Source organism: Papaver somniferum, chromosome 9 (genome assembly GCF_003573695.1).
Source record: "Papaver somniferum cultivar HN1 chromosome 9, ASM357369v1, whole genome shotgun sequence".
Lineage (NCBI taxonomy): Eukaryota > Viridiplantae > Streptophyta > Magnoliopsida > Ranunculales > Papaveraceae > Papaver > Papaver somniferum.
Window position 1 is genome coordinate 31,498,725 of NC_039366.1, and position 12,869 is coordinate 31,511,593.

At 37.1% G+C, this 12,869-nt stretch overlaps 1 pseudogene; it reads left to right on the plus strand.

Moving 5' to 3' along the window:
• The first annotated feature begins 3,571 nt into the window (after positions 1-3,571).
• LOC113311709 lies at positions 3,572-10,813 on the plus strand (annotated as a pseudogene).
• Positions 10,814-12,869: the final 2,056 nt, after the last annotated feature.

The following is a 12,869-nucleotide window of genomic DNA, read 5'->3' on the forward strand; positions in this document are numbered from 1 at the left end:
TAATGCTACCTTAATCATAAACATATGTCTCATTTGTCAAAAGTACAATGTGTTATAGAAAATATGATAAAAATAAACTAATTGAAAAGAAAAAATCTTGAAATAAAATAAAGATAAGTTTGGTGTGTAAGTTCTGATTATTAGTTTCATATATGTAAGATATCGGAAAAAAAAGTTCCATGTACGTGTAAACACTGAATTCTTAATAACTATTGTATATGTGTTCCATATTTCTTTAACTTATCATCAGTAGTTCGAATTCTCTTATAATTTTGGCTCAACAACTTATTAATAATAAACTTCTCTTGCAAGTTTTAATACATATCATTGATGTTATTTGTAAAAACATAGTTATATAAACATATGAAGGTGAAGGTCTTTTGTACAAGAAATGCTTCACAATGTATCTTATAACTGCAGGAAAATCTTTACAGTATGGAGGTCGGGGAGGTGAAGGCCTTTTAAATGTATCTTTTGATGCAGTCCGTGAAGATTTAGAGTATGACTTCTTATGAGTTGACTCTAGATTTTGGTGAACGACAACAACCAAGCATCCCGACTCGCCATTTAGTTTAATCAAGACCTCTTGATAACTCAAGAGGGATTATACTTAAGAAAGTGAATTACAATGCAACTTATTCCTTCTTTAGATTAGAATCAGATGGAAACATTAAAGTTTTTACTTACTATACAAACACATCTTACTTAAAATGAGATCAAACTTACGAATTCTTTGGAGATGATGTGAGGGAATATGGGTTTCCATCAAAATGAAGTATATTTGGGTTATGCGATAAGAGAATGTGTATTGCTTGTCCTAGTCCGAAGGTTTATTAGGCTGTAGCAAAAACTACAAAACGCCTACAACGCTTTCGTGTAAGACTGGTGGTGCCACCCTGAAATATTATAAGATTGCTGGTGTCCTATATTTTACGAATCCATACAACGAAGAATAAGGTCGTGCGAAGGTGACTAATTAAATCTATTGCGACACGCATCAAACGGTAGTTCCCAATCCAGGAGCTACTTCACCATATTCCAAATTCAACTGTTTCAATAAAGCGCCTACATTTGTTCGTCTTGGACCAGATCTAAAACTGCCATCAACTTGTGTAGCCATAAATACTCTTGCATTGGTTGAGATATGTTAACTTTATATACCATTCCTCGTTTACTAAACAATCTTACCATGGATCCATTATAGCCTTATATATATAATAATGGAAACAACTAGCAGCCCTAGTCGTCATTTTTATATCTGGTTCACTTGTAGTTTTACCGGGTACGCCTTGTATACCACTTTTGCGAATCCTTTTAACAACTAAGAGATCCATTCGAGGAATAAGGGGACTAGTTGAAGTAATGTAATGAGCCTTCCTATAAATAGGGAGGCTCATCACGTTATTTCAATTGAGATAATGAAACATTATTTCTTAGCCGGAACCATGGGTGGTTCTTGAAAAAAGATAACGAAAAAATAATCCCTATAGTTGAGAGTACGGGAAATGTATAAACCAATTCTTTCATAGATTCAATCGTAATTTACCTTTATGGTTATAAACATATTCATTTGGGATCAGCTCCTAGGTAAGATAAATAATGGAAAAGAATCAAAGAGAAAACAGTGATTCAAATCAAGATTTATCAATTACCTTATGTTATGTTAAATCACCAAAAGAAAAGAAAATAGAGACGAGGGAAACGAGAGCAATGTTACCTGAGATTACCTGTCTCCTTGTAGTTGGATCTCCAAGTTTTGGAATGCTTTAAATTCCACTTGAGAATCCAAATCTGGGTTATTACCAGCAAAAATATCTCTGCATAATATTCTAACACCATTACAAACATGTCTGAAAAAGAAGAGAAAAGAAAATGAAGCATGCCTAAAAGTGAACCAACCCCTAGGACTGCTACGAAAAACACTATCAGATTTCAAAGTAGCACGATCTAGTCCAAAATCAACAGTTACACCTATTTGTTCGATACTATACTTGGATTCTGCCATTCTAAAAGGAACATCGGCTCTCACAGTTCTATCCCGTCTACTAGAACTACTAAAAATGTTTCAAAGAAATTAGGCATGCAACGTTCAAAACAGTCATGGCCAGGATGACCTAATCATCCAACGTCTATTCCATCCCCGCTATTCATTGAACCCGCTCGAAGTGATCCCCTTTTGGCTGGATTGTTACCAATGTACGTAATCATAAAAAACCATTTTTTTGGGAAGTTTAGACCAAGCTTTTGATGCACTATGATTTTCGGCTAGCCTAAAGCTAAACCTGCGATGTATTTCTTGTTGGAAATATCTTTGGTCCCATTGATAACGAGCAGGACCAAATAATTCCATTGGGGTTGTTGCTGAACCATATCACATAGTTCTGGCAACAATGAAAGCTTCAGAAAAGACAGAAATAATACTACTGGAAAGGAAAATTTAAATATCACATATACGTAATCCTTCGTACATATATTGAGGCGGGCAGACGCTAGAATGGAAGAGGTCCGCTAAGACTGCAGTGTAAAAGCAAATGATCTGCAGTCTCAAAGGCATCCCCACATAAGGTACAACCATCTTCATGAATGATACCTTTTCTAGCCATAACATCAATAGTGTTCAACCTTCTATGCACTGAACACCATATGAGGAAGTTAACTTTTGGCGGAATGTTCTTCTCCCAAATAAACTGATGTGGGAAGTTATCGAATCCAACAGTAGAATTAAGCTTAGCATAGAGAGACTTGATACTAAAAACATCGTCAGAGTTGAGGGACCATCGTCTTGTGTCAGGTAAACTATCAAGAGGAGGCAGAGAATCTCCTATAATTTGTAGCATGCAGGCAAATAGGTTCGCTTCTAAATCTGTAGAGGGTCCTATTCCAAAAACTCATGGATTCATCAAGAACTCTAAGATTGTTAAAGATTTTGGAGTTCAGACAATTGTGGAACTTGACAATTGTTGTCAAGTTGTCTTAAGAGAACCAAAACATAAACATGAACCTATGTTAGAGTTGGAGGATACTTTTATGGTATTTATTGAAGACCACCCACTCTACCCTCTAGGTTTTGAGCTAACAACTGAGAATTATAGTTATGTTGATGGTACAAGTTCTGATGAGGCTTGTAGTTCGGGTATTGTGCTTAAGAAGCTCAAAACAGAATACAAAAGATTGGGAATCTCCATAAATGATTACAACAGTAACTCTATCTCAAAAACAAGTAAAAGATATTGGGGTTCTTTGGTTCCAAAATGAGTTTACAGATTATGTCATGGAATGTTAGGGGTCTTTGCTCTTCAACCAGACAATCAATTGTTAAGAAAATGATTCATCTCACTAACGCTAACATCATCTTACTGCAAGAAACAAAAATGATGTTCTGTATTGATTGGGATATAAGCCGAATTTGTGGAAAGAGCAATTTTTGCTGGACTTTCCAACAATCAATGGGAAGTTCAGGAGGCATGATACTTCTATGGGATAAAAATTTGATTGAGGCCAGTGATTCTCTAGTGGACACTTATACTCTCTCCATAGTCTGTACAAACAAATCTGATAATTTCTTAGAGATGTAGACTTGATGCGTTGGGTATGGGACGCTAACCGGAATGACCCTGTTCGCGAAAACGCTACCCTAACTCTCTGTCGCAATGATAATTTAGTCCTAACTGACGTTGATGGTCGTATAGTTTGGCAAACTAACACGGCCAACAAAGGTGTTACTGGTATTTCAATGCAACCAAATAGGAATCTGGTACTTAAAGATAAGAATGAGAAGTTTGTCTGGCAGAGTTTCAATTATCCGGCTGATACCCTATTAGTAGTCCAATCTCTTAAGCTTAACTTTAGAAGAAAAAAGATCGTTATTCGAATGTGAACAGTTGAGACGTCCATACACTATCGTGATTGACAAAAAAGGTTTCACAATGTATCTTAAAACTGCAGGCAAATCTGTACAGTACGGAGGTTGGGAAGGTGAAGGCCTTTTGGATGTATCCTTTGATGCATTCCCAGAAGATCAGAGTATTACTTTTTATGAATTGACTTTGGCTTTTGGTGAACGACAACAACCAAGCACCCTGACTCGACATTTACTTTTGAAAAAGCGGGGGTCTAACAATACCATCCAATATTTCGCTTAGCAATCTGTATGGACTAACTCTGAAATACTTTGCTAGAGAATCAACTAGACAGTCAGACTCAATCTAGATAAAAGTATCTCAAGGAGTTGATATCTCTCTCTTGATTTGATTTTTTACTCAAGCTAAAAACAATAGCGAGTCTTTATCAAATACAAGGAATACTTGGACGGGACCAAAGACCAAGGTCCAAGGATCAATCAATATCAATCAACAACCAAAAGTTGGATTTCCGATTGATGATCACGAACGCACAACCTGGATTATTTCAATTATATAAAATATAATGCGGGAAAAAAATAAGACAGACACCAGAAATTTTGTTAACGAGGAATCAAATGCAGAAAAACCCCGGGACCTAGTCCAGATTGAATACACAATGTATTAAGCCGCTACAGACACTAGCCTACTGCAAACTAACTTCGGACTGGACTATAATTGAACCGCAATCAGTCTCCCACCGATCCAAGGTACAGTTGTACTCATACGCCTCTGATTCCAGCAGGATACTGCGCACTTGATTCCCTTAGCTGATCTCACCCACAACCAAGAGTTGATGCAACCAAAAATCACAGACTTGATAATAAACAGATCTGTCTCACACAGAAAAGTCTATCAAAGGATAAATATGTCTCCCACAGATAAACCCTAGGTTTTGTTTCGTCTTTTGATATAAAATCAAGGTGAACAGGAACCAATTGATAATCCGGTTTTATATTCCCGAAGAACAGCCTAGATTAATCAATCACCTCTCTACAATCCTTCCTGACTACACAAGCGGATTGTCGAGGAATCACAAACAGTGAGACGAAGATGTTGGTGACTTCTTTATTTTGCCTATCGGAGAACTCTCACGATCTCAACCCAATCAATTGATTGTACTCGTACGATAGAAGATGCAAGATCAGATCACACAACTAAGATAAAGTAGTATCGGTATGACTTCACCATCCCAATGAAGTCTTTAAGTCGTTAACCTGATTTTAGAGAAGAAAATCAAAGGTTAATGGAGATCGACTCTAGCGGGCGCACTAGTAGCACACAGACGTCTGGGGATTAGTTTTGCACAATGCTAGATGTCTCCTTTATATAGCCTTCAAATCAAGGTTTTGCGTTAGTTACAAAGAAATCCTTATTCACCGTTAGATGAAAACCTGATTTAGATTCAAGCTAATATTTCTCAACCGTTAGATCGAAAACTTAGCTTGTCACACACACTTGGGTAGACGTTTACTAGGTTTGTGAAAACCATGCCCAAACGTGTACGTGTATGTTGATTCAACATAGTAACCGAAAAGGTAACCATATGAGCATTTCATATTAACCTTGTTCTTCTTCACCATAACTAGTTCAATTGACTCAAATGAACTAGTTAAAGAGTTGTTCAATTGCTGTGAGATCTTAGGTAACTATACAAGACACAATTGAAACAAAGATGATTCGATTCGATTGAATCGTCTCATGAACATTATAGCCACGGTTTTCATAAATCATTCCTTAGTAATTTAATGTTTCATGTTCAGAGCCAATATTTATATCATAACCTCTTAAGTTCACAAACAAGTTCGTGGATAACATACAAGGATCTATTCTATTTTCCATCATAATGACATAATAGACTTTATCCTTGTTGAACAAAAGATTTTATCCTATTTTCCATCAAATACATGATTGCATAGGCATAACTTTTGGATATGTCAAACGTCCATTCGTCCTTTCATCAATACGAATACCCCGATTCATGAACGACTTTGCTTTTGACTGCAATATGGGACCTTCAAGTTCACGGACGTAAACAATACATATCCTATAAAAATATTGCAATATCACACACCATTAAAATACTTTAATAAACATCATCCTCCAAATATTTTTAGAATTTAATAACCAATAAACCTAAAAAAATAACATAAGAAGATGAAAACAAAAATAGCTATGTGTAGTCACAATCATTGCTATTCAAAGCACTAGTTATTCTTCCAACTAATCCAAAAAGAAGACATACTAGGCATATAACTAGAACCACGATCAGACGAAAAGCTAAATCTTGTCTGCAACCAGGGATTGAACAAGAACGAGTTCCTCAGATGCCTTCCTTAGTTCGTCTTTTAGGTAGTCTAGATTCCGTGTTGCGATACCAAGTTGTTCGCGAACGAACTTAAAGTCTCCAAGAAGATTTCCTACCAGTTGTGAAGAAATCTGAACTGGCAGTTTGTCTTCGTTTTCATGATCAAGAGCATGAAAGCAGGAGATATCAATAGGACAAATCTCAACATCATCATCCTTGGTACTTCTCTCCATTGTGCACCACAAAGACTTTTAAAAAATATTTTTGCACCTCTGGAACACATTATAAATATAAGGGATTTCATCAAACCCTGGAAAACAAGACGTTCGTGAGGGTTCCTGCGTGTGCTAGAGAAACGGGCCTATGAAAGACCAAAGAAGCCCAAAGAAAATAGATGCTGAGGAGCAAACGGAATAAAGTAACATCGAATGCAGTACAGTCCTGACAGTTTTCTCAAGAAGAAAAATCCTAAGAACCATGAGCATTCCTTTTTATCAAGACCAAATTAAAAAGAGATGCAACACGAACATGTCAGGTTGTAATAAGACGAGAATCTTGCTCATCATTATTCACTTCTTCTTTTTCCTTTTCATCGGTATTTAACAAACTACCTGGTTTAGCTGAAGAAGCATTATAAAGACAAGATTTAGAAGTACCTGGTTTAACAACATTCCATGTTTTCTTGATATTCCGTTTCAGTATGTTTATGTGAATCTTCAGATCAGAGACTCGATTGTTGACATGTAAGAAGTCTGAATTGGAAGTCTTGGATTCACAGTCCTTTTTGAGAACATTAGAGGAACTTGACTCGTTTTTCTTTCTCATGTTCCCTTTTCTCCTTCCAGACTGATTTAGAGCACCTGTCACACTTTTGTTGTTTTTCCTTCCACCATTGTAGGTATCCTTCGGTTTGAATACATAATTAGGAAAAGCCTTATCACAGTATGTCCCAGGAATGATTCCAATCTGTGATATAGGTTTAACAACTTCTTTGGACATCCAAGTAAGAATGTTGTGAAGTTTTTCATTCCTAATCTGAAGGCGACATCTTCGCTCAGAGTGTCCTTTGTTTCCGCAGTAATAGCAGTTGAAGGACCTATGTTCAGTAGTTCTTTTTTGAGCAGCTTTAGAAGAAGTAGACTCCTTGTTTTTACAAGCTGACACATGTTATTCACATGGAGAAATATTAACAGCTTTAACAAACTTAGTCTTACCACTATTAGGAGCGTCTATCCCTTTATATCCCAGACCACGTTTATCATGATGTTCTTTACAAGCTCCCAGCATAGAAGACAGTTTTGTAGAGATATAACCGAACCTATTTATATTCTCTTCCAGTGATTTTACCTTATTAAGAGCAGCAGTGAGTTTGGTTTCCAAGGATCTCTCTTTGATAAGAAAGCTGCGTTCTTTGTCATTGAAACACTTCTGTTGAGATTCACATCTTGCTTCACTTTCGGCAACCCTCTCTTTTAATATACAGAGGTTACGAAGAAGATTATCACATTCAGACTTTTTTTTGAGCGAACCTCTTCTTCATGATCTTTAACGGTAGATTGTAACAGTTTGTATCCACCATCATAACCTTTGAAGAGTTTTCTCAACTTTCTGATTTTCTTGACAGGGAGGACTCATATACTTTCTCAAGCAAGCAGTTGTCCTTGTTTCCTTCAATTCACGATTAAACAACTTGATGTATTGAGAAACTTCCTCATCAAGACTTTTTCCTTCTTCATAATCACTATCATCCGAGAGATCATCCAACTGTTCATCAAGAGATTTCCTCCAGTTGGATTTAGATTCGGTTGAAGGAGATGAGAAGGAGTTTTCCTCAGTGGTTTGAGATTTTTGAAACTTATCTGAGTAGTCCTGTACTGATGTTGTGTTGTTAGAGATAGTACTCTTGTCCATAGAGTCAGATCGCTACAAACACGGACTTGTTAGGTCTTAAACGTGTTTGCCTGCTCTGATACCAATTGAAAAAACGGGGGTATAACAACATCACCCAATATTTCACTTAGCAATATGTATGGACTAAATCCGAAATACTTTGCTAGAAAATCAACTAGACAGTCAGACTCAATCTAGATAAAAGTATCTCAAGGAGTTGATATCTCTCTCTTGATTTTATTTTTTACTCAAGCTAAAAATAATAGCGAGTATTTATAAAATACAAGGAATACTTGGATGGTACCAAAGACCAATGTCCAAGGATCAATCAATATCAATCAACAACCAAAGGTTGGATTTCCAATTGATGATCACGAACGCACAAACTGTATTATTTCAATTATATAAATATAATGCGGAAAAGAAATAACACAGACACCAGGAATTTTGTTAACGAGGAAACCGCAAATGCAGAAAAACCCCGGGACCTAGTTTAGATTGAATACACACTGTATTAAGCCAAGATAAGATCACACAACTACGATAAAGTAGTATCGGTCTGGCTTCACAATGCCAATGAAATCTTTAAGTCGTTAACCTGATTTGAGAGAAGAAAATCAAAGGTTAATGGAGATCGACTCTAGCGGTCGCACTAGTAGCACACATACGTGTGGGGATTAGTTTTGCACAATGCTAAATGTCTCCTTTATATAGCCTTCAAATCAGGGTTTTGCCTTAGTTACAAAGCAATCCATATTCACCATTAAATGAAAACCCAATTTAGATTCAAGCTAATATTTCTCAACCATTAGATCGAAAACTTAGCTTGTCACACACACTTGGGTAGACGTTTACTGGGTTCGTGAAAATCATGCCCAAACGTATAGGTGTATGTCGGTTCAACATAGTAACCCAAAAGGTTAACCATATGAGCATTTCATATTAACCTTGTTCTTATTCACCATAACTAGTTCAATTGACTCAAATGAACTAGTTACAAAGTTGTTTAATTTCTATGAGAGCTTATGTAACTACACAAGACACAATTGGAGAAAAACTAATTCGATTCGATTGAATCGGCTCATGAACATTATAGCCACGGTTTGCATAAAGCATTCCTTAGTAATTTAATGTTTCATGTTTAGAGCACATCTTTGGATCATAACCTCTTAAGTTCACAAACAAGTTCGCAGACTTAAGTTAATCGGTTGAGTTTTCCAAACTCATCAGAAATTCTCGGAAAGAGAACTTCCGCCAGTTCGCGGACTGGGTTCGCGGACTGAGTTCGTGGACTAAGAACACAAACGAGTATTTGGAAAATCCCAGCATAAATTCTCGGTCGAGAACTTCCGAAAGTTTGCGGACTGAGTCTGCGAACTAGGTTCACGGACTTGGAAAGCCAATTCCACAATCCTCCCGATTTCTCTTGATCAACAAAATTCGAAAAATTCGGTTCAAGGAATACATGGTTATGTAATCTAAACTCTCATTTCAATCACTGAGACATTCTCAGAGGACGCTATGTAACCGTTATTCACAGACCGATTCACGTCAAAGCAATTCTCAAAGTGATTGAAACTTTTCATGACTTTCGTCACTAGGTGAAGATAAACTTGATCAAAGCGAAACGCTTTACCAACACACGATTTCCAGATAAAAGATAAGTAATGAATGCTCAGCTCGAAATGTCAAATGTGTATGATCTAGTCTATATAGCATACGACTTTTGTCTCATAAGAAGTAGGAGATAGAAGAGATAGACTTTTGAGTGATAGATAAGTTCAAGTCTCCACATACCTTTTTGTTGATGAAGTTCCACGGTTCCTTGTATAGATCTTCATCGTTGTATGATGAATCGCCATGAAGTACTTGAGCTCAACTACACTTTTCTATCCTAGTCCGAGACTTAGCTATGTAGGCTAGAAATCAAGACTTATAATTTTGATCACTAACATTGACAAACATGATTGAGATAGCAACGCATGCGAGGTTGACCGAGCTATGCTCTAACAACTTCAATCAAGACCAGTAGATAACTCAAGAGGGATTATACTTAAGAAAGTGAATTACAATGCAACTTATTCCTTCTTTTAGATTAGGATCAGATGGAAACATTAAAGTTTTTACTTATTACACAAACATATCGTACTTAAAATGGGATGAAACTTATGCAGTCTTAGGATATGATGTGAGGGAATGCAGGTTTCCATCAAAATGCGGTTCTTTTGGGTTATGTGATAAAAGGATGTGTATTGCTTGCCCTAGTCCCAAGGGTTTATTAGGATGGAGCGAGAGTTGCAATACTCCTGCAGATCCTTCATGTAAGACTGGTATTGCCTCCCCAAAATATTACAAAATTGTCGGAGTCCAACATTTTTCGAGTCCGTATGATGAAGGACAGGGACCAATGAAGGTGACTGACTGTAGGGATACATGTAGCAAAGATTGTAAATGTGCTGGTTTCTTTTACAGGGAAGAATCTTAAAAGTGTTTTTCTTTACCTGTGCTTGGTACTCTTATCAAGGGTACTCCAAAGATAAGTAACACCCTAATTGAAATCAACCATCATGGTAGTCTTCAATGCAAGCCTGCTGGTCAACGTGTTAGGCGAAGTACAACACAACATGTGCTGTCAAACGACTACATCGAATTAAAGAGAAGTATCGGTAACAATGATAACTTTAAACTTGTGGTTATGATATTTTACAGTTGGTAAAGTACATATATGTATGACCAATTTAGAAAGATCCATGAGTACTACACCAGAGATCTGTGCATACAGAGTCATTACTGCAATGAGAGTATATACTCCTTAAGTGTTATCTCTATCAAAAAGTGGTGTCATACCTATCTCTATTATCAACCATATGAGGGGTTTCAGCCAGATTCCCTCAAACATCAGAAGATAAGCTACACTCTCTTATACCTCAAAACAAGAGTACATCATTTATGGTATCATAAAATTTATGGAAAAAAACATTTCAGTCAGCATGGATGGTGTATGACCTGTCAACCTCCCTGCACCAAAGCAAACACCAAGGCAAAGAAATTTGATGGTCTACAACACCTCTTGCATACATTCACGGGAGCCTATCTCTCCTTGCCCAACAATAGGCCAAAAAAGCACAGTGTACTATCAAAATTCAAACCAAAAAAGAAAAAGGTCTTCCCGCCTCTCTCTCCCATTTATTCACCACTCCTCAAAAGACCAAACCTTATCTACTCTTTACTTCAACCCTCAAGAACAAACACCCACAGCTACCTATTCTATCTCTGCTCTAAAAACTCCCTTTTCATCACCATCCTGATGGTTGATTCTGATAAAACCATTCACCAACTCGCGGATAAAATGAAAAGATCAGTTTCCATTGAAGATGAAGATGAACCATCCGTTGAGATCGATCCATCTTATCTCAAAGATCCTGAAAGAAAAGAATGGAAGCTGAGTTTTGTTGGAAGATTAGTTAGCCCACACAAGCCACATCTTTTGGATCTTAGAAACTGCATAAAGAGATCGTGGGATTTATCAAGAGGGTTTAACTTATCCAGATTCAATAAAGGCTTCAATTTTTATGTAATCAAAGTTAACAGTGTAGATGACAGAAACCATCTTGCAACAAGAGGTCCATGGATAGCTCTACACCAATTCATGGTTCTCAAAGAAGTACTAAAATGGGGTTTTACAGACTTGAATCCACAATGGTTCACTTTGTTGTCATGCCGATCCATCTAAAAAAGAGTTCCAAGAAGGATGACATCATGGGAAGCTCTCTATGAAAGAAGCAGACCAGCGGTATCCTACAAGACTTAAGAAGACCATATGGAAGAGATGATGATGAGAAAAACATTAATGTTATTGTCCTGCTAGATTTCAAAAAAAAAAAGATGCCAACAGGAATGTGCGCAAAGGTAGGAGATAAGAAGACTAGAATTGAATATGACTATGCTATCACTCCAAAACTCTGTCAAGTCTGCAGAATTCCAGACCACTCAACAAGAGTATGATCTGCTCAGGAAGAAAAGAGAACAAAGCAGAGGGCTGAAGATGACAGAAGAATCATGGAGATAGGAGGTCCCTCAAAGCCAAACAACAATAACCCCTCTAACATGGAAGAATGAGTAATGGAGGGAAACAATGATTCATCTGATTCAAACCTTGTAACAGTTCGGGTCACAAAGAATGACATCCCAAATGCTCTAAAAATAGCTGGTTTCACTGGAAGGGATCAACAACAACAACAAGAGAATGAAGAGGAAACAGGGGTGAATAACAAAGAAATGACTGAAGAAGAATTCTTACAAAATCTGAAGCCAGCTGAGCTCTATGACGCTTTCATAAATAGACCTTCCAAAGGAGTCATGGAAGAGGAGAATGAGTTGATTTTCAACTTTGGAAAACGTGAGGAATTTGACTGCAAGAAGGAACCACAAAGCAGGAGAAGCTCTAAGTCTTCATCGATCAAAAAAGCAGTCAGAAACATTAAAGCCTCTCCCACAAAACCATCTCTATCTGTCCCACCAGGATTCGAGAGATTAAGCACTAGAGTTGTTGCAAAGGAAAGCCCAACAAAAGCATGGACTAGATTCCCCAGACTAGTGAACCTACTAAACGAATTTGAAGCAACCAGTACTGAGGAAAGATCCCAAAACCCAGGAATCACTAAGAAAAAACGAATGTATGAAGATCCAATGGAAACCTCGGGAAGTAATCTTCCTAAGGAGTACCATGAACCAGAAGCACAAAGGAAAAGGGAGGAAATCATTGGAGGAAC